At 46.3% G+C, this 23784-nt stretch overlaps 1 pseudogene; it reads left to right on the top strand.

Moving 5' to 3' along the window:
- LOC141047146 (uncharacterized) overlaps positions 1-23303 on the top strand; it is a 72410-nt pseudogene extending 49107 nt beyond the window's left edge.
- The last annotated feature ends 481 nt before the right edge of the window (positions 23304-23784 follow it).

Genomic DNA, 23784 nt, shown 5'->3' with positions numbered 1-23784 from the left:
CCCTTTCCTCAGACTGTAGCTCCTGGGATCAGGCCCTCACTCCTGTCCCTTCACTATAAAGCCTGGGCCTCATTATACAGCTGTACAGGGGTCTAGTGAAGGCTTTTTAGCCCTTTCCTCAGACTGTAGCTCCTGGGCACAGGCCCTCACTCCTGTCCCTTCACTATAAAGCCTGGGCCTCATTATACAGCCGTACAGGGGTGTAGTGAAGGCTTTTTAGCCCTTTCCTCAGACTGTAGCTCCTGGGCACAGGCCCTCACTCCTGTCCCTTCACTATAAAGCCTGGGCCTCATTATACAGCTGTACAGGGGTCTAGTGAAGGCTTTTATCCCTTTCCTCAGACTGTAGCTCCTGATCACAGGCCCTCACTCCTGTCCCTTCACTATAAAGCCTGGGCCTCATTATACAGCTGTACAGGGGTCTAGTGAAGGCTTTTTAACCCTTTCCTCAGACTGTAGCTCCTAGTAACAGGCCCTCACTCCTGTCCCTTCACTATAAAGCCTGGGCCTCATTATACAGCTGTACAGGGGTCTAGTGAAGGCTTTTTAGCTTTTTCCTCAGACTGTAGCTCCTGGGATCAGGCCCTCACACCTGTCCCTTCACTATAAAGCCTGGGCCTCATTATACAGCTGTACAGGGGTCTAGTGAAGGCTTTTTAGCCCTTTCCTCAGACTGTAGCTCCTGGGCACAGACCCTCACTCCTGTCCCTTCACTATAAAGCCTGGGCCTCATTATACAGCTGTACAGGGGTGTAGTGAAGGCTTTTTAGCCCTTTCCTCAGACTGTAGCTCCTGGGATCAGGCCCTCACTCCTGTCCCTTCACTATAAAGCCTGGGCCTCATTATACAGCTGTACAGGGGTCTAGTGAAGGCTTTTATCCCTTTCCTCAGACTGTAGCTCCTGGGATCAGACCCTCACTCCTGTCCCTTCACGATAAAGCCTGGACCTCACTATACAGCTGTACAGGGGTCTAGTGAAGGCTTTTTAGCCCTTTCCTCAGACTGTAGCTCCTGGGAACAGGCCCTCACTCCTGTCCCTTCACTATAAAGCCTAGGCCTCATTATACAGCTGTACAGGGGTCTAGTGAAGGCTTTTTAGCGCTTTCCTCAGACTGTAGCTCCTGGGAACAGGCCATCACTCCTGTCCCTTCACTATAAAGCCTGGGCCTCATTATACAGCTGTACAGTGGTCTAGTGAAGGCTTTTTAGCCCTTGCCTCAGACTGTAGCTCCTGGGAACAGGCCCTCACTCCTGTCCCTTCACTATAAAGCCTGGGCCACATTATACAGCTGTACAGTGGTCTAGTGAAGGCTTTTTAGCCCTTTCCTCAGACTGTAGCTCCTGGGCACAGGCCCTCACTCCTGTCCTTTCACTATAAAGCCTTGGCCTCATTATACAGCTGTACAGGGGTCTAGTGAAGGCTTTTTAACCCTTTCCTCAGTCTGTAGCTCCTGGGCACAGGCCCTCACTCCTGTCCCTTCACTATAAAGCCTGGGCCTCATTATACAGCTGTACAGGGGTCTAGAGAAGGCTTTTTAGCCCTTTCCTCAGACTGTAGCTCCTGAGCACAGGCCCTCACTCCTGTCCCTTCACTATAAAGCCTGGGCCTCATTATACAGCTGTACAGGGGTCTAGTGAAGGCTTTTTAGCCCTTTCCTCAGACTGTAGCTCCTGGGAACAGGCCCTCACTCCTGTCCCTTCACTATAAAGCCTGGGCCTCATTATACAGCTGTACAGGGGTGTAGTGAAGGCTTTTTAGCCCTTTCCTCAGACTGTAGATCCTGGGAACAGTCCCTCACTCCTGTCACTTCACTATAAAGTCTGGGCCTCATTATACAGCTGTACAGGGGTCTAGTGAAGGCTTTTTAGCCTTTTCCTCAGACTGTCCCTCCTGGGAACAGGCCCTCACTCCTGTCCCTTCACTCTAAAGCCTGGGCCTCATTATACAGCTGTACAGGGGTCTAGAGAAGGCTTTTTAGCCCTTTCCTCAGACTGTAGCTCCTGGTCACCATGTGATCTCACCATAACCCTAACAAGCTAATTAAGGTGTGAAATCTTGGTCAAAATTATCTCAGTACACAAATCTCTAAAGGTGCTCAAAGTTTTGCATCGCCCCTTTTTCCTTTTTGAAATTATGAAATTGTAAACCAGTCTATATATATATATATCTATATTATTATTATTATTTTTGCCTAAAATACAAAGGCCATGTGTCATCTTAGAGGTTCGGCCTTTTAGAGATCATTTCATCTTCATCTTACTACTGATCACAATAACAGTCATTTTGACCCGGGGCGCCCACACTTTTACATGCCGCTGTCAATGCTTCGTCCCGCTGGTGCTCAATATTTAATAGGGTCTTACTATCAAACTTAATGAAAAGTTTGGTGAATTTCTTTGAGCTGTTATTACTAGAGATGAGCGAATATCGTCGGAGAAGTTGTTATTGGCTAATATCGCTTACCGAATAGCTGCATCGGGACCCCGGATCCCTGGAGCGCTCCCGATAATCAGCTGCATGTGTCGCCCTCCATGCAGGTGCTGTGACTATCACACAGCGCGACACACGCAGCTGATTATCGGGAGCGCTCCAGCACACTGAGTCCTGCACACACTGAGGCCCCTGATCATGTGACCCCTGACTCCTCCCCTCCTGTGACCTCATCACAGGTCCTGTGCACTGAGCAGCCATATATGTGGCGGACACTCCTGTACCTTCTGCTTTCTGGGCCGGTTCCTCCTGTGAGTCCTTTTAACCCTTTCGCTCCCTGTATTCTCCTTTCTGACAGGACAATATCTGAATTCGGATAGTGTGACAGGAATTTAAGCAATGTGGAAGGAAAAAATGACAGTTTTACTTTTTTTCCTCACAAAAATGTGACTTTACCCCAAAATTGTCAGCGTAACAAATCCTTATTTTCCCCACTGTAGTTTGTAGACTCCATATACAGATCCCTTAAGTGTGAAAAGAGCTGAATTCCCCACTTAAGTTATTGCATTTTGGAAATTGCCCCCACTGGGAATTTATCTCCAGGTAAAGGCACAATTGTGTCTCCATGGGGGTTGTGCTCACAGCCCAACATCGTGTGGCCTCCAAAGAAATGCCACCCCACACCATTACTGACCACTGCCAAACCGGTCATGCTGAAGGATGTTGCAGGCAGCAGATCGCTCTCCACGGCGTCTCCAGACTCTGTCACATGTCTGTCCCGACTCCCCCATACACACAAATATTCCAGCTTTCCTGTGGTCTGTATGAGAGAGTCGCCTCCAGACTCCTCTAGAGGAGGATTATCTACAGGAAGAACAGACGGATTATCCTCTGAAATTCAGGATGCCAGATCCTTCTCTGCTCTGACATCATCTGTCGGGAGGCCCCCAAATACATTATATGGTCGGCCAAACCCCCCGAAATCAGTGCTTTCATGGAAAATTAGTCTACTGTGTATGGGGGGGTTATAAGGTAACTTATTGGACGCTGCCTCTGGCCCGGCCTAATAGACCTTCATACATTGCAGCCCAGACCCCATTATTAGGCATGTAAGTATCGGAGTAACTAGGCCGCCCCATACTATCGAGTACTTGGGGGCGGGGGGCATTCAGCCAAACTCTGTCACACCTTCTTAGATGCCATGTTTGCTTTTCACAGCAGCAAGGGGTTAAACTGTCAGGGTTTTTGTTGATGCCTCATCTGTGTCGTCCCTGCGGTGTACATCTATGTTCTGGGGCCCAAAAAGATTCATTTCTTTTTAATAAATGTTTAACATGTTAAAAATTATAAATTGTGTCTTCTGATTTTTTGTTATTTTTTTCTTCTTACAAGAATTGTTGGAGCCAATTTTTCTTTAGAAACATTTTAATATCGGCTTTTTCTGGAGTTTTTCTTGTAATATAGGAAAGCCTAAGGCCAGAAATAAACCCCATAAATCACTGTACATGGAGACTTTGGGATCAGATCATTTCTGTCCGTTGTGTTTGTGGAAACAAAAAATCTTTTCTAAAAGCCTCAAACTTCTGTGTGTGACTCAGAGCTGAGATCTAACGTGAGAGAAGATTCCAGTGCGGGGAAGACGGGAAACCTTCATATAGACGGCCGGTGGGGATGGAGGCAGTGACCGACTCTGGCCAAATCTGTCTCTAGAGCCGCAGTAGAAGATGAAGATGTCGTCCTCATCATGAAGGAGTTATTTCTCATGTCGCGTGTTAAGAATATCTCCTGCAGTATTGCTAATGCCGATTCCAGTGTCGGTAATGAGACGAGAATTAGCGTTATGGAAGATGAGTCTATGAGGAACGTGTTCAGCTGCCGACTCCGAGGAGGAAACTGCTTGTTGTCTGTGGCCTAAATATATAGGTTTTATTAGTAGATGTCAGGGAAGAAAACTAAACCCTGTAAGATAATAAATCTCCTCATATGTTTCCCTTATTATCTCCAGTAATTGTATTATTACACAGGATTCTTATGATGTTACATCGGATCATCTTCTTCTCATTCAGGTCTCTACAATATCGGATCCTCTCAGTGAAGATCTTCTACAGAAGAGAATTTTCCTGATTTACCCATCAAGGATGGATATGGACAGAGACAAGATGGCGGAGAGGATGTTACACCTCACCCTAGAGATCCTCTTCCGTCTCACTGGAGAGGTGAGAGATTCTGATGACGTCACATTACATCATTCTTATCTGTGGGAATAACAGATGGACAGAACTGGAGAGGTGAGGACTCTGGAAATGTCTGGAGTGAGATTTATTAATGTGTCTCTCCATAACCAGGATTACACAGTGGTGAAGAAGACCTCTAGTGATCGCTGTCAGGACCCTGTGTCTGAGGGATGGGGAAGACCCCTGAGCCCAATCACGGGGCCTCCACCTCACCCCCTGATCCATGAGGACATCAATGACCAGAAGATCCTAGAACTTATCTACAAGATGATTGAGCTGCTGACTGGAGAGGTGACACTGCTGGGAATGCTCGGACATTATACAGTCATGGCCAAAAGTTTTGAGAATGACACAAATATTATTTTTTCACATAATCTACTGCCCTCTGGTTTTTATGTGTGTTTGTCAGATGTTTTTATCACATACAGAAATATAATTGCAATCATATTATGAGTAACAAAAGGTTATATTGACAGTTAGAATGAGTTAATGCAGCAAGTCAATATTTGCAGTGTTGACCCTTCTTCAGGACCTCAGCAATTCTCCCTGGCATGCTCTCAATCAACTTCTGGATCAAATCCTGCCTGATAGCAGTCCATTCTTGCAAAATCAATGCTTTTATTTTGTCTGAATTTGAAGGTTTTTGTTTGTCCACCCGTCTCTTGATGATTGACCACAAGTTCTCAATGGGATTAAGATCTGGGGAGTTTCCAGGCCATGGTCCCAAAATCTCTATGTTTTGTTCCCTGAACCATTTAGTTATCACCTTTGCTTTATGGCAAGGTGCTCCATCATGTTGAAAAAGGCATTGTTCATCGCCAAACTGCTCTTGGACGGTTGGGAGAAGTTGCTCTCGGAGGACATTCTGGTACCATTCTTTATTCATGGCTGTGTTTTTAGGCAAGACTGAGAGAGAGCCCATTCCCTTGGCTGAGAAGCAACCCCACACATGAATGGTTTCAGGATGCTTGACAGTTGGCATGAGACAAGACTGGTGGTAGCGCTCACCTGGTCTTCTCCGAATAAGCCGTTTTCCAGATGTCCCAAACAATCGAAAAGGGGATTCATCAGAGAAAATGACTTTACCCCAGTCCTCAGCAGTCCACTCCCTGTACCTCTTGCAGAATATCAGTCTGTCCATGATGTTTTTTTCTGGAGGGAAGTGGCTTCTTTGCTGCCCTCCTTGAGACCAGGCCTTGCTCCAAGAGTCTCCGCCTCACAGTGCGTGCAGATGCACTCACACCTGCCTGCTGCCATTCCTGAGCAAGCTCTGCACTGCTGGTAGCCCGATCCCGCAGCTGAAACACTTTTAAGAGACGGTCCTGGCGCTTGCTGGTCTTTCTTGGGCGCCCTGGAGCCTTTTTGGCAACAAAGGAACCTCTCTCCTTGAAGTTCTTGATGATGCGATAGTGTAACAACCCTGCTGGCATCACTACATGGCCTCCCATCCCCCGCACACCAACTTACTTTCTGCTTCAAGCCATGCTGTGAATACTGTCTGTTGCCAGCCCTGTGCTCCATGTGCTATGCCTCGTGTTTTCCTACTTGCTCTCCATGTTTACTGACTGTGTGTATAGGGGGGCGGCGCCTGAACTCTCTGGTTCTTATGCAGTCAGGGTGCACCTGGGTAATCTGTCCCTGACCAATCACCTGGAGCCCTTGACTATTTAGTTTCACCACTCCCACTGAAACATTGCCTGTGCAATGTCTAAACTCAGTTAGCGCCTTGCTGCTGAGCCAGCCAGGCCCTGTCTTGCCTTCTCTGAAGGCTCTTACTGCGTACTCTTGTGTCTTTGTACCTTGCCTAGCATTTCTCTGTCCGCCTGCCAGGAGGCAGAATATCCTGGCCCTTGAGTCTTGGTCCTTGTGTCTTTGTGTCTCTGTCTGAACTCAGTCTTACCTTTGTCTATCAGTCTCCCTTTCTCCTTGTCCGTGGCTCCCTTCCTTGCTGTGTTTTTCCTTGTGTCCTCCCAGTCTGTGCATCTGCACTCTGGCAGCTTTATCTGTGCATCTGCACTCTAGCCGCTCTGTCTGCACGGCTCCTGCTGCCACTGCAGAACCTCTTGCTGCAGCTTCTCTCCACAGACCTTGTGGTTCAGCTTTGCTCCATTCCTGCTGCCACTGCAGAACCTCTTGCTGCAGCTTCTCTCCACAGACCTTGTGGTTCAGCTTTGCTCCATTCCTGCTGCTGCAGAACCCCTTGCTGCAGCTTCTCTCCACAGACCTTGTGGTTCTGCTTTGCTCCAGTCCTGCTGCTGCAGAACCCCTTGCTGCAGCTTCTCTCCACAGACCTTGTGGTTCTGCTTTGCTCCAGTCCTGCTGCCGCTGCAGAACCTCTTGCTGCAGCTTCTCTCCACAGACCTTGTGGTTCTGCTTTGCTCCATTCCTGCTGCGGAACCTCTTGATGCAGCTTCTCTCCACAGACCTTGTGGTTCAGCTTTGCTCTACTCCTGCTGCCGCTGCAGAACCTCTTTCTGCAGCTTCTCTCTCCACTCCTGCCTTCACCTGCACCTCCTGTGTGAACAGGTCCAAACCTGTTCCTTCTTATTTCACTCTTGCCTGCCTGCATCCATACCTGCACCTCCTGTGTGAACAGGTCCAAACCTGTTCCTTCATATTCCACGCCTGCCTGCATCCATACCTGCACCTCCTGTGTGAACAGGTCCAAACCCGTTCCTTCATATTCCACTCCTGCCTGCCTGCATCCATACCTGCTGTGTGAACAGGTCCCTACCTGTTCCTTCTCAAGCCGTGCCCGCCTGTCTTGTGTCTCAAGCCGTGCCCGCCTGTCTTGTGTCTCAAGCCGTGCCCGCCTGTCCTGTGTCTCAAGCCGTGCCCGCCTGTCCTGTGTCTCAAGCCATGCCTGTTTGCCCAGTGTCTCCAAGCCACGCCTGCTTGCCCTGTATCTGTCGTACCTTCTTGCCCTGTGTCTCAGTCTGCCTGTCAGTCACATCTGTCCAAGTGACTTGTCTCCAAGTGGGATCAGCAGCCACAGCCAGACACCACCCTGGAGTGGCACCCGACAGCTATCTGCCGCACAAGCCTGACCTCACCATCAGAGGCTCCAGTGAAGACCAGGGTAGCTGTCGCAGTCACGCTCCTTCCAGGGTAGTCTGGTCTGTGGCACAGTGGGGCCACAACCCCCAGCTCGCGCCATTCAGCCAAGGCGCGAGCGTGACAGATAGATTGTTGACTGAGGTGCAATCTTTCTAGCTGCGATACTCTTCCCTGTTAGGCCATTTTTGTGCAGTGCAATGATGACTGCACGTGTTTCTTTAGAGATAACCATGGTTAACAGAAGAGAAACAATGATGCCAAGCACCAGCCTCCTTTTAAAGTGTCCAGTGGTGTCATTCTTACTTAATCATGACAGATTGATCTCCAGCCCTGTCCTCATCAACACCCACACCTGTGTTAATGGAGCAATCACTGAAACGATGTTAGCTGGTCCTTTTAAGGCAGGGCTGCAATGATGTTGAAATGTGTTTTGGGGGATAAAGTTCATTTTCTAGGCAAATATTGACTTTGCAAGTAATTGCTGTTAAGCTGATCACTCTTTATAACATTCTGGAGTATATGCAAATTGCCATTAGAAAAAATGAAGCAGTAGACTTTGTAAAAATTAATATTTGTGTCATTCTCAAAACTTTTGGCCATGACTGTACAGTAACACTATGAAGGGATAGGGGGATGACGGTATTGTATGTGTCAGGTTCCTATAAGGTGTCAGGATGTTGCTGTCTATTTCTCCATGGAGGAGTGGGAGTATTTAGAAGGACACAGAGATCTGTACAAGGACACTGCTGGGAATGCTGGGACATTATACAGTAACACTATGAAGAGATCAGGGGATGACGGTATCATTGTATGTGTCAGGTACCTATAAGGTGTCAGGATGTCGCTGTCTATTTCTCCATGGAGGAGTGGGAGTATTTAGAAGGACACAGAGATCTATACAAGGATGTCATAATGGAGGTTCCCAAGCCCCTCACATCACCAGGTAATAGACAGGACTAAATACACACGGCCTATAATTATCTGTATGTAGAGAATGAATTCAGTCCCTGTATGTGTTTCCTCCAGATCTATCCAGTAAGAGGACAACACCAGAGAGATGTCCCCATCCTCTTCTTCCACAGGACTATAACCAAGAAGATCCCAATGTTCCTCAGGATCATCAGGTACATGGAGAGAAGGTGTCAGGAGATCTCCCCTATGATGTGTAGACGGCTGTAAAGGTCTTGTGCTCAGTCTTATTTTATCCACCAGTATTATATATTTTATACTTGTGTAATGAGAACGGTGGAGATGGCAGGATTAGAGCTGATCATAGATGGGACTTCTCCACCTGTCTGTGACTTTTACAATATTTGTTTCAGGGTGAAGATCTGACCCATATTAATACTACGAAGACTTATGTGAGGGGTGATGAGTGGTGTAAAGAGGAGATTCCCACATATGACTACCCAGGTGAGTAGTAACCACTGAGTAGTGAGAAGTCACAGATTCCTCTCAGTCACCGGCTGTGGCTGCTTTATCGGTGGTGTAGTCCGGCTGTATTACCATGATCACCATTTTGCTTCTAGACCACAACATTCTCCTCAACCCAAAATTGTTCAACAACTTTGGGCATTGAAAGCCCTTTTCTATAGAACTTGCAACCTGGAGGGTCCACCTACCTCCTGGTATTAGTGTTAGGGTGATCCCTTAAAGCGAGATCTATATGATTGCATGTACCTCACCCAATATAGACCGAGTGCGTGCTTAACTAGTCACACCGGAAAAATCAAACAAGAAAGAAAAAGCAAAAAACCTGAGGGCACTGCCAATAATTAAGGGGGACTGCTGACCACACACATAATTAGAATTGCAACCAACAAGAGAAAGAAGTGTGTATAATGGACGCGATCAACCCCAGGGTCAGAACCACAATATAACACAAAAATATATAAACAAATGAATAAATTTTATTAACACAAAAAATTCCACACAGAGTGACATTGATAAAAATAAAAACAATTAAAAATGGCCAGGACAAACTGGCCGTGTGTAACACTCCCAAAAAGGTTCTAAAATAAGAACCTAATGCTCCACTCCTCCACGATGCTAAGGCAAAGGGTTTGTATAGGAATAAATATACAGTACTCTATGCAGCAAAGATGCAAAAATAATGCACAAGACAATAATTCAATAGAAAAAGATGTCAAATATAATATGTATCATGACAAGGCATTATGTGCAAAATCAGCAAATTTTTAATTGTTTTTATTCTTATCAGTGTCACTCTTTGTGTGGAATTTTTTGTGTTAATAAAATGTATTCATTTGTTTATATATTTTTGTGTTATATTGTGGTTCTGACTCTGGGGTTGATCGCGTCCATTAGGCCTGTTTCACACTTCCGTTTTTTCAAATCCGTCAAAATCCGTTGTTTTCCGTAAAAAAACGGATCCGCCATTTTTTGCAGGATCCGTTTTTTTGTCCCATAGACTTCCATTACGGTTACCGCGGATCCGTCAAAAAAACGGATCCGTTTTTAAAAAAACGGATCCGTTTGCATCAGTTTCCGTCAAAAAAACGGAAACGGATCCGTTTGGCGGACACAAAAACGGAAGTGTGAAACAGGCCTAATACACACTTCTTTCTCTTGTTGGTTGCATAATGAGTCACACTGAACACAGAGTTAGATGTCTACTCCTTTCTCAGCAAAGGCTTGCACACAACTGAAGTTTATTCTCAAGACAAAGAGATGGGAAATGGGTGTCACACAATCTTCTGAGTAGCCAGTGTCAGTCTAATAATAATAATAATCTTTATTTATATAGCGTCAACATTTTCCGCAGCGCTTTACAGTTTAACAGTTTCAAAACACAAGTCATAAGTAATGTTAACAATACAATAATTAAAGCAAAATAATCCGCCCCTGCTGGTGAGAGCTTACAATCTACAATGAGGTGGGGGAGATACAGAGTACAGGTGTGTATTTACAATGGTGTATTTACAATGATAGTCCAGCCATCTTGCGGGAGTGAAGGATGGATGGAGATAGTGAATGGGCTACACACGCACACTTACACAGAGAATGACTTTGATTAGTGAATGTGATAAGCCGCTCTGAACAAATGTATTTTGAGGGAGCGCCTAAAACTATGCAAATTGTGGTTAGTCCTGATTTCTTGGGGTAGAGCATTCCAGAGGGTAGGAGCAGCACGGGAGAAGTCTTGGAGTCGGGAATGGGAGGTACGGATTAGTGCAGAGGTTAGTAGAAAGTCGTTTGCAGAGCGCAGCGATCGGCTAGGCCGATAGACAGAAATGAGGGAGGAGATGTAGGGGGGTGCCGCCCCATGGAGAGCTTTGTGGGTGAGAACAAGTACTTTGAATTGGATCCTATAATGAATGGGCAGCCAATGTAAGGACTGGTTAAGAGCGGACACGTCCGAGTACCGATTAGCCAGATGGACGACCCTGGCTGCTGCATTAAGTATGGACTGGAGAGTGGATAGTCGAGTGACGGGGAGGCCAATTAATAGAGAGTTGCAGTAATCCAGGCGGGAGTGGATCAGTGCTACAGTGAGGGTTTTTGTTTCCATGGTGAGAAAAGGGCGGATTCTAGAGATGTTCTTTAGGTGTAAGCGGCAAGAGCGGACAAGAGATTGTATATGGGATGTGAAGGAGAGATTGGTGTCAAACATAACACCCAGACAGCGTGCCTGCTGCTGGGGAGTTATTGTGGTACCACCCACAGAGAGGGAAATGTCAGATTTAGGGAGGTTAGTAGACGGCGGGAGCAGAAGAAGTTCAGTTTTGGAGAGGTTGAGTTTCAGATAGAGAGCGGACATGATATTGGAGACTGCGGACAGACAGTCATTGGCGTTCTGTAGTACAGTGGGGGTAAGGTCGGGGGAAGACGTATAAAGTTGTGCGTCATCAGCATAAAGATGGTACTGAAAGCCAAATCTGCTGATGGTCTGTCCAATTAGGGCCGTATAGAGAGAGAAGAGAAGGGGGGCAAGGACTGAGCCCTGAGGTACCCCGACAGCAAGAGGAAGAGGAGATGATGTGGAGGCAGAGAACAAAACACTGAAGGAGCGGTCAGAGAGATAGGAAGAGAACCAGGAGAGAGCAGTGTCCTTAATGCCGTGCTCTGGGGCGGTGCTGTGGCGGCCTGTGGGCGGGGCTTTATGTGGTGCGCTGATTACATGTTCATCTATATTGGCTTATGACAGGTCGCTGACCCCTCACTGACCTGCCCCCATTATTACATAATGCATATAATAGCATTGATATTATTGGTGATAATGCCTATAATATTGTGGCTATTGTGAAGCTTAGAAAAAAATTACATCCAGCACAATGTCACCAGCGGCCCCTGTCCAGTAGCCTCTATCTCTTACTTATAGATACTACTGTGCAGGCGTCGTCATCGCCGGTGACATTTTGCTGGATGTAATTTTTTTTCTAAGCCTCACAATAGCCACAATATTATAGGCATTATCAACAATAATATCAATGCTATTATATGTATTATGTAATAATGGGGGCAGGTCAGTGAGGGATCAGCGACCTGTCATAAGCCAATACAGAGGAATATGGAATCAGAGCACCACATAAAGCCCCACCCACAGCCCCACCCACAGCCCCACCCACAGCCCCGCCCCAGAGCACGAGAATCTCATTAACTGAAAACTACAAATACAGAATAACCCCTTAGCGACCGCCAATACGCCTTTTAATGGTGGCAGTTAAGGGTACTTAAACCACAGCGCTGTGGACAAAAAGTGTATAGCGCCCCCCAGAGCTGCATTACCGGGGGTAGCCGAGACCCCAGAGAACATGACTCGGGTAAGTTATTACCAACCCTGGGGTTGCGATCACCGTTATTAACAGTATAAAGGCGACCACAAAAAAAAAAATCTGATGTGCCATTTAATTTCTCTCTCCTCTGATGTGATCACACATCCGATGAGAGAGAATTAGGGTCCCCGATCACCCCGTACCTCCCGGTGGTCCTCGGGCCCTCCTGGTCCTCCGGTGGGCGCCGCCATCTTTTTCTGGTCAAATTGGACAACAACTTTGGGGGTCTAATTTCTCCTGTTACCCTTGGGAAAATAGGGCTAATTTATTTTTGTGGAAAAAAATTATTTTTTATTTTCACGGCTCTGCATTATAAACTTCTGTGAAGCACTTGGGGGTTCAAAGTGCTCACCACACATCTAGATAAGTTCCTTGGGGGGTCTAGTTTCCATAATGGTGTCACTTGTGGGGAGTTTCCACTGTTTAGGCACATAAGGGGCTCTCCAAACACGACATGGCTTCCGATCGCAGTTCCAGCCAATTCTGGATTGAAAAAGTGAAACGGCGCTCCTTCCCTTCCAAGCTCTGTCGTGCGCCCAAACAGTGGTTTACCCCCACATATGGGGCATCAGCCTACTCAGGACAAATTGTAAAACAACTTTGGGGGTCTAATTTGTCCTGTTACCCTTGTGAAAATAAAAATTTGGGGGTGAAAAGATCATTTTTGTGAAAAATATATGATTTCTTATTTTCGCGGCTCTATGTTATAAACTTCTGTGAAGCACTTGGGGGTTCAAGGTGCTCACCACACATGTAGATAAGTTCCTTAAGGGGTCTAGTCTCCAAAATGGGGTCAATTGTGGGGGGTTTCCATTGTTTAGGCACATCAGGGGCTCTCAAAATGCGACATGGCATCCGATCTTAATTCCAGCCAATTCTGCATTGAAAAACTCAAATGGCACTCCTTCCCTTCCAAGCTCTGCCATGCCTAAAGAGAGTGGAAACTCCCAACAAGTGACACCATTTTGGAAACTAGACCCCTTAGGGAACTTATCCAGATGTGTATTGAGCACCTTGAACCCACAGGTGCTTCACAGAAGTTTATAACGTAGAGCCGTGGAAATTAAATAAAAAAAAACATTTTTCACAAATCTTTTTAGCTCCAAATTTTGCATTTTCATAAGGGTAACAGGAGAAATTTCTCCATACAATTTGTTGTGCAATTTCTCCTGAGCACGCCGATACCCCATATGTGGGAGAATACCACTGCCTGGGTGCATGGCAGAGCTTCTAAGGGAAGGAGCGCCATATTGGAGAGCAGATTTTGCTGGCCTTGTTTGTGGGTGACATGTCACATTGTCAGAGCCCCTGAGGTGTCTAAACAGTGGAGACCCATAACAAGTGACACCATTTTGGAAACTAGACCCCAGAATGAACTTATCTTGGTGTGTGGTGAGCACTTTGAACCCCCAGGTGCTTCACTGAAGTTAATTACTTAGAGCCGTGAAAATAAAAAATCATATTTTTTCCACAAAAAATTATCTTTTCACCCTCAATTTTTTCCCAAGGGGCAACAGGAGAAATTGGACCCCAAAAGTTGCTGTGCAATTTGTCCTGAGTATGCTGACACCCCATATGTGGGGATAAACCACTGTTTGGGGGCATGACAGAGCTCGGAAGGGAAGGAGCGTCATATTGGAGAGCAGATTCTGCTGGAATTGTTTGTGGGTGACGTGTCACATTGTCAGAGCCCCTGAGGAGCCAGAACAGCATAAGCCCCAAAAGTGACCGCATATTACCAAATACTTCCCTGAATGAATTCTTCTAGTGCAGTGAGCATACTGACACCACAGCTGTTCCATAGAAAATTATAACATTGGCAGTGAAGAAAAAATAATTACATTTTTACCACTAAACCAGAGGGGTGTCATTTCCAAAATGTGGTCACTTCAGGGGGGATTCTGCTGTTATGACACTTTGGAGAGCCGCTAAGTGCCAGAACAACAGAATCCCCCCTGAAGTGACCCCATTTTGGAAATGACACCCCTCTGGGAATTCATCTAGGGATATAGTGACCATTTTCACTATATGGATGATTTCCAGAAACTTGTAGTGGAAGTTTTGGAGCAAAAATTATAAAAAATGTCATTGTAGTGCCCAATATATTGTGCCCAGCTTGTGTCTCTGTAGACCTCCCCCCACCTACCCCCGGAAATTGTTAAGTCAGCTCTACTCAAATGTGTCTGTCACTAAATAAACCAAATGCTTGAATATCAAAACAGTTCAAAAACGTGGTTCTGTGTGGAAGATTGTAAAGCAGTCATGGAGGCATAAGGCTGGCAGTGATGGGCATTGTGGGTAATAATAGCAGGGATCATGCCTCATTCCTCTCTAGGAACATACATGACATCTTCTCTGGGGGTTCTGGGTCGCACTCGCTTCATGGCATGGGCATGGGACTATGAGATGAAGGATGTGTGATGGGTATATGGGCACTCGACTATGGGATGGCAAATATGTATAATGGGTATATGGGCACGGGACTATGGGATGGCGAATATGTATGATGGGTATATGGGCACGGGACTATGGGATGGCAAATATGTATGATGGGTATATGGGCATGGGACTATGGGATGGAGGATATGTATGATGGGTATATGGGCACTCGACTATGGGATGGCAAATATGTATGATGGGTATATGGGCACGGGACTATGGGATGGAGGATGTGTGATGGGTATATGGGCATGGGACTATGGGATGGAGGATGTGTGATGGGTATATGGGCATGGGACTATGGGATGGAGAATATGTATGATGGGTATATGGGCATGGGACTATGGGATGGAGAATATGTATGATGGGTATATGGTTTGCCCCTATCTACATACTGGGGAAAAAGTGTGTGCGCGTCAAGCCCCGCCCCTCATTATGATGTCATAATGCCCCTATCTACATACTGGGGAAACAGTGTGTGCGTATCAAGCCCCGCCCCTCATTATGATGTCACAATGGTTGCCATGGCGACGCTGATGTCATCATAGGTTGCAAGCCCCGCCGCTCATTATGATGTCATAATGGTTGACTATGGGATGGAGGATGTGTGATGGGTATATGGGCACTGGACTATGGGATGGAGGATATGTATGATGGGTATATGGGCACTGGACTATGGGATGGAGGATATGTATGATGGGTATATGGGCACGGGACTATGGGATGGCGGATATGTATGATGGGTATATCGGCACGGGACTATGGGATGGAGGATGTGTGATGGGCATATGGGCACTGGACTATGGGATGGAGGATATGTATGACGGGTAAATGGGCACGGGACTATGGGATGGATGATATGTATGATGGGTATATGGGCACTCGACTATGGGATGGCGAATATGTATGATGGGTATATGGGCATGGGACTATGGGATGGAGGATGTGTGATGGGTATATGGGCATGGGACTATGGGATGGAGGATGTATGATGGGTATATGAGCACGGGACTATGGGATGGAGAATAATTATAATTTGTTATAACTAACCACAGTTAGTTACTATGCCAGGGCAGCGCCGGGCTCTTCAGCTAGTTGTAAATATTCGTGTAAGTGCTGGACACCGCTCCCAGCCAGGATCTCTTGCAGTGTCCTTTGAGGTAGACTTCATTCTTCGAAAAGTGTCCATGCCAAAACATCATCTTCGCAAAGTGTCTCTGTATGTAAAACCAAGAAAGGGCACCTAAAAAGGTGCAAACTATTTACAATAACGTTTCGGATCAATCAGCGTCTATGATCTCCTTAGTTCCATTTCAAAAATTGCGCTGCCAATCAAAACTAGGCAACATAATGAAAACTAGCAAAAGGCACAACTGGTGCAACAAACCCTCCTGGGCAACGAGATTTGGAAAATAATGAAAAATCTTCTAATGGTGGTCCCCTCCTGGGGTTCTGGAACTGCCTTCGGATTCGAAGTACTCATTGGCAACTCTTAGGTAGTCTTCCTCCCAAGGTGTCAAGTTAGTAAATTTTAACTTAGGCTGCCGGGTAGATGTGGGAACTGGGGAAACTGGTTTCTCAGGGATCGGTACAGGAACCGTCTGGATGGTAGCCGTGGGTGGAGGGGCAGTGACAGGTCGTTTTGGCAGGTACCTCTCAATAAACTGCTGGGATATGCCGTACGTTCAGGGCATACCACCCCCTGAGTCCTTCATGCCGGGTGAATGTCACATACTCTCCGGGTTGCAGGTTCCTATCAGGGTGCCCCCTCCTCAGATGGGGCTCCACGTCCCGCCGGCTAAAGAACAAGTCGCTGATCCTTTTGGGGTCTGCAATAAATCCGAACCTTCTCCTGGTTCACGTTCAGGACCTGCCCCCATCCGGCTGCATCCCGGGGGTCGAAGTGACCAGCACGGGCTCTCTCCTTCCGATCTCTATCAGGGCCCAGCACAGCCATCTTCCTCTGCTCCCTCTCCCGGTACTCAGCTGCCAATTGCCGGAAGGTAGCCCGACAACAGGTCTCAGTATCCTCTTCCTCCCTCCGAGACCTGCTCTCACCCACTGGGGCCCGCGGTACCACCATAAGGGGTTCAGGTGTTTCCCCCTTGGGACTAGCATCCCGGTCCCAGACCAGGTCCAACACAACCTGTTCCGCCGCCGCTACTGGCGCGCACCCCAGGGCCTTCCCATATGCAGTCATACCTGTGACCTCCTGGCGGTGCTCCAGTTCCGTTACAGGCCCGAAGCGGTGGGGTGTTGCGGGGATATCTTCCGGAATAGTGGGACCGGGTACTGGCGGTGGTGGAGTAGATGGCGGCGCCGGGTCCGCGGGGGTTGCAGTGGGGACCTGCGCGGCCGCGACAGGTCCGGGCGGGAGCACGGTCTCAACTCCCGGGTCCTCCGATAATCTCTTTGGGCCAGCGGCACTCAGCTGCACAGACAGCGTGGAGGTGAATACTAACGCTGGAGGACAGTCCAGTGCAGCGGTAGCAGGTACCGTGGAGACGGGTACCGCTGGTGTAGGCCCGGCCGGGGCGCTCTGCCGTCTCAGCTCCTCCAGGGCCTTCTGTCTCAGCTGCAGACGGGAGGTCAGTTTGGCTATCTCCGCCTCTAATTGTTGGCATTCCGTTCCAGAGTCAGGGTTGGAGCCGTCAACCATGGTGCCGGGGATATGCACTTCCCCGCGTTCTGCAGGCCTCCTTTGCTTGCTCTCCAAGATGTCGTTCTGGCGTTTATCTTCCTGCCTCGGCCCCTTTCCCGCCACTGGCTTCTTCTGCCCCTCCTTCCGGGGGCGGCGTCTTCTTCCAGCGCCTCCATACCAAGCCAGTATACGAACCCCTCGGGGGGTAGGCCATGTATCTGTCACATAGTAATTCAGGCTGGGCAGACCCAATACTCTTCGTAGGACCTCCTATCTCTTCACGCCCTTCTCCGCGCCGGCAGCCATTTCTAATGTCCATTTTACAGTCCATTAAATCAGGTCTTCTACACATTTTCAAAAAGTCAAAGTCCAATAAATTTCAGGCACACAGAACCCGATGGTGTCGGGTCTCGTCATCCTGTTCGTGACCCCAAAATTGGGTCACCCTCGCTTCACCCAGGGCCATGGGGTACTCGGTGCCGGGCCCGTATCAGGGGGACGTGCTGCGGTAGCGGTGACCCGGTCCGTGGCCCTGGGCACCCAATATCAATGGCTGAGATGTTGTAGTTTATATAGGAAGTTCGTGATGCCACCCGTGGTGTTTGGCAAGTAAGATGGTAAGCCAACGCTGCTTGCAGATCCACTGGGACTGATGGTGTGGTACAGCAAAGATGGTGTAGCTCCCCACAGGTGGAGCTGTAGTCCCAGGGCAGTGTAGGTGCAATGGATGAGTAGAGGCACAGAGTGGTGTAGATGTTGATACCCAGATGTAGCGATGCTGATGCGGAAATGAATGAAGGACACCAGAGCTTGCAGTTTCAAAGCTTTACTCACAGTTCGTAGTGCACACTGGTGCCTGCTTCAGTACCGTGTCCTCCGGGGCAGAGGCCCAGCCAACCTCCTGGCAAAATAGGACTCTCCTCGCCAGCACCCCGCCAACATGTGTCTCTCTGAACGACTCCGCCAATGTGCCTTGTGGTGCGAAGCACTCCAGTACTTAGTTACCCTGGAATGCCTCTCTCTAGGTGTTCCTAGTCTTTACTTGTTTGACAGACAGCTGTAGTCTGCTTCGGGGACTCCCTTCTCCTGAATTCCGGCTCTCTATCAGTTTGCTGTTGTGTCCCAAGTTTTGGATGAGAGTAGTGAATTTACAGCCAACTACTCCACCGGTGTCTGCTGCAGAACTATAAGTGTCCATACAACCTCGGGGACCGGGCCCCGGCCTTGCGCTGAGAACCTATAGGCAGGGTTCCTATCCAACCCACTCCTCCTCTCTGTTCTCTCTCCTCTTTGTTACGTGCTTGTCTTTCTCTCTTATGGAAATGCAGGTTACAGTTCTACGTCTCTTTCCTTCTCCTTCCTTTCCCGTGCCAGCTGGCTCAGGTCACTGAGGCAGCTGCAGCACTCCTTCCTCCATCCCTTCTTCCAGGGACCCCCCACTCCTCACTGAGTGGCTTCCTTCCTCTCCTCTCCTCTGGGACTCCCCCCAGACTGAACTAACTGTAATTCTATCTTTCCCCTTCTATTAATACTAACTCCACCCACCTCCCAGCACATCTCGTGTTACGAAGCAGGGTTCCACGAAAGGTGCTCTGCTACATCCCGAGCCTAAAGCTGCAATGTGTCCCTGCTGAACTATCCTGTGTGTGGGATGCAGGTGTTGGAGTGTGGCAGGGAGTTCCCACCTTACCTGGATGGTGGGGCACTACACCTTAGAAGGTGCAGTACCTCTGTGGCGACTGAGCCTCAGGGGCACCACAGTTCTTTGTTTCAGTTACTGGGATGAGTGCAATAAAATGTCGCTCAGTGAGTCTTCTGACATCTTCAAATTCTAAAGGATTGGCGGGGACAAAATTTTCAAAAACAAGATTTTCAGTGACCTTTTCCTGATAATCAAGGAAAGTATCTGCATTTCTGGCTTTTTTGTATAACACAAAAGAATTATATGTGGCCACCTGAAACCAATACATGACTAACTTTTTATACCAGATATATGATTTTCTTGATACCTGGTATGGCTGTAGAACCTGATCTGCAAGGTCCACACCCTCATATATTTGTTGTAGTCAATGACAGACACAGGTTTTGGAGTAGTGGATCCCTGTTGGTCTGCAGTGGCCCTTGTGGCATCTGTGTGGATCGAGCTCAGGATAAAAATCTTTTTTTTTATCCTTATACTTAATGGCAAGCAGCTCTCCATTGTGTAAAGCCCCTGACTGCCCCTTTCAGAACTTTTTGCTGACCAATGATTGTGGAAACCCCTGACGGTTTTTGAAAATGATCCCACAAGCCCCTATGTTATGTTCAACCAGACTTTTAAATAGAGGTATGCTGGTGTAGTAGTTGTCAGCATACAGATTGTAGCATTTTTGTAAAAATGGAGTTATCAGCTCCCAAATGATTTTTTCCAGATGTCCCCTGATAAGTAGGGCATCCTGGCAGGTTTAGTTGGCTATCTTTCCCCTCATAAATGTGAAAAGCTGATGTGTATCCGGTTGAACTCTCGCACATTTTATATTATTATTATTATTATGCATTTATATAGCGCCATTTATTCCATGGCGCTTTACATGTGAAAAGGGGAAATATAGGCAAGTAGAATAAACATGTGTAAGACAAGGGACACACAAGTACATAAGGAGAGGGGACCCTGCCCACGAGGGCTCACAGTCTACAGGGATGGGTGAGGATACAGTAGGAGAGGGTAGAGCAGGTCGTGCGGTGGTTCAGTAGACCGAGGATCATTGCAGGCTGTAGGCTTGTCAGAACAGGTGGGTCTTCAGGTTCTTCTTGAAGGTTTCCGTTGATGGTGAGAGTCTGATGTGTTGCAGCAGAGAGTTCCAGAGTATGGGGGAAGCACGGGAGAAGTCTTGTATGCGGGTGTGGGAAGAAGAGATAAGGGGGAGTAGAGAAGGAGGTCTTGAGATGATCGAAGGTTGCGTGCAGGTAGGTACCTAGAGACCATGTCACAGATGTATGGAGGAGACATGTTGTGAATGGCTTTATATGTCATGGTTAGGGTTTTGAATTGGAGCCTCTGGGCAATAGGAAGCCATTTTATAGAGCTTTATTCCGAACCTTGCCATTTTAGAAGGAGTAAATTGCTTGAGATGCAGTCTTCCTTTTCCTTTTCTGTCAAGTCTTCGATGATGGGTCTGATTTTGAATAGTCTGTCATGTTCTGGGACATTTCTGGGCAGGCATTGACTATTGTCGTTAAAATGCCAAAATCTCATGAGCATTTCATAATGGGTCCTAGGAAGAATGGCAGAAAACATAGGGGTGGCTTAAACACGGTGGTTGGACAAATAGGACTGAATGTTCATTTTTTTAACATGCCCCATAGCGAATGTAAGCCCTAAAAATGTTTTCATTTCTTGGACATTAGTTGGTGTCCATAAATTTGACCTAGCATAATAGAATCGTGGATTCTGGCTGATGAATTGGGACACCTATAAATTTATAGGATAATATGCTCTAGCAAGCTATCTGTCATAAGCAAATTAAAAAAAAATAATTGGTCCAAAATTTTCCACCTTCACATTTATACCAGGAATGGCATTAAAATTAGGGATGAATGGAGTAGCCGAATCTGAAGCCTCCCATCTGGGAAATGCTACATCAAGAAGCAAAGCCCCTTGGACATTGGTGTGCGCCAATTCACGAGCACTAGGGACAGCGCTAGTACTGGGCATTGTTCCCTGAGTTGGAGACATTTCTCCAGAAGCGCTATTTGTCCTTCTTGTTGTACTGGTCCTTGTGTGTGAGGATGGACCAGAATCACTGCTCATTTCTAAGCTATGACTGTCGCTGCTACTAAAGCCCTCGAAATCCACATCGCCGTCTGACACTGCACTTTTTTCACTGTCAGAACATAAAAGTGCATAAGCCTCCTCTGCACTATAATACTGACGGGGCATTTTATTCATTTTTTTTTTCCGGAAATAGAAAACTGACTGACGTGACCAAATTATTGGGGAGACAATTGAGAAAAGCCTAATTCTTTAGCATAACCCTAACTTTAGAATTAACCCTAACTTTAGTCTAACAGTAACCCTATCTTTAGCCCCAACACTAACCCTAACTATAGCATTAACTGTAACCTGCCTTATCTGTTTTTCTATTGACAAATGATGGACCTGAGTGGGGACTTGTTTTTTGTGAGATGAGAATTGGTATTATTTTCGCCTACATAACATTGATTGGTTTCGTTTTATTGGATATTTGGGAGGCAGAATGAACCAACAGTTGAACACCGCACACTACTGGCTCATCCAACAAGGTTTTCTATTAGACTGTGAACTGTCATTGTCTTGGTAAATAATTAAAGTTTTTTACATAAACTGTCCATAAAAATGGCAAGCTAAGTAGAAATGTTCAAAAATATAAAACTCAAGGATGTTTCATTAAACATTTTTTTTTTATCTTAGCAGATGACTGTACCAGGAGATCAGAGGGACAGCTGACATCTACAATTTTTAAATCTGATAGTCTTGAGATCCTACAAGATACAACTGAAGTGATTGCTATTACTCCAGATATATCATCATCCATTTACAGCAAAGATCTGTCATCTGATCCTATGAAACAGGTCCCATCTTCTGATTCACCACTTACTACTAAGGAAAATCAAAGTCACAAGAAAGGCAATAAAAAACAAACTCCTCCTAAGGCAAAAAAGTCATTTTCATGTTCAGAATGTGGGAAATGTTTTAACAAGAAATCTCATTTTGTTGCACACCAGAGGACGCACACAGGGGAGAAGCCTTTTTCATGTTCTGAATGTGGGAAATGTTTTAACTGGAAATCAGAATTGTTTAATCACCATAGAACTCACACAGGGGTGAAGCCTCTTTCATGCTCAGAATGTGGGAAATGTTTTAACTGGAAATCAGAATTGGTTAGGCACCAAAAAACTCACACAGGGGAGAAGCCTTTTTCTTGTTCAGAATGTGGCAAATGTTTTAACAAGAAATCTCATTTTGTTGCACACCAGAGAACGCACACAGGGGAGAAGCCTTTTTCATGTTCTGAATATGGGAAATGTTTTAACTGGAAATCAGAATTGGTTAATCACCATAGAACTCACACAGGGGCGAAGCCTTTTTCATGCTCAGAATGTGGGAAATGTTTTAACTGGAAATCAGAATTGGTTAGGCACCAAAGAACTCACACAAGGGAGAAACCTTTTTCATGTTCAGAATGTGGGAAATGTTTTATCAATAAATCAGAATTGGTTAGGCACCAAAGAACTCACACAGGGGAGAAACCTTTTTCATGTTCAGAATGTGGGAGATGTTTTAACCATAAATGGCATCTTGTTACTCACCATAGAACTCACACAGGGGAGAAACCTTTTTCATGTTCAGAATGTGGAAAATGTTTTAACCATAAATGGCATCTTTTTACTCACCATAGAACTCACACAGGGGAGAAACCTTTTTCCTGTTCAGAATGTGGGAAATGTTTTAACAATAAATGGAATCTTGTTACTCACCAAAGAACTCACACAGGGGAGAAGCCTTTTTCATGTTCAGAATGTGGGGAATGTTTTAACCAGAAAGTGCTTCTTGTTAGACATCAGAGCAGTCACACAGAGGAGAAGCCTTTTTCATTTTCTTAATGTGGAAAATATTTAACTTGGAAATCAACTGTTAATAAACATCAGAGATGTCACATAGGGGAGAAGACTTTTTTATGTTCATAGTGTTGGAATAGTTTTAACCAAAATTGAATCCTCTTAAATGGGTTGTCTCTTGTCCTTCCTCATGTTTGCTGACAAAAGGATAAAACTAAACTTTATTAATTCCAAATGTAAAACTATACCAATAATTCACTCCCTGAAGGTTAGTCAATAGGTGACTAATCGAAAAAACATGTACTCCACAATTCAGTATATAGGGTGAGGTGACGTATACACACTCACTCTCCAAGCCTCTCATTTCTATTAGTTTCATCGTCCTCACCAAAGGCGTCATCAGGAGACTTTAATATTGACCTATATTCAAGCGAGACTAGACAAAAAAAACTAAAATCATGTATTATGTTATCTGAAACAGTCAGAAAACTAGCCACATATTGGCAGATCCCAGACCTCAAACTATATACTGTGTAAGTTTATAAGCCACTCCAGTGTCAGGAATAGATAGTATGTGAAAATATGGGTATTACATACCTGGTAATGTGGT

Source organism: Dendrobates tinctorius, unplaced genomic scaffold (assembly GCF_039654945.1).
Source record: "Dendrobates tinctorius isolate UK_male_01 unplaced genomic scaffold, ASM3965494v1 ptg000126l, whole genome shotgun sequence".
NCBI classification, from domain to species: Eukaryota; Metazoa; Chordata; class Amphibia; order Anura; family Dendrobatidae; genus Dendrobates; species Dendrobates tinctorius.
Note: the sequence above shows the minus strand (reverse complement) of the source record. Positions and strands in the feature narration are given on the sequence as shown.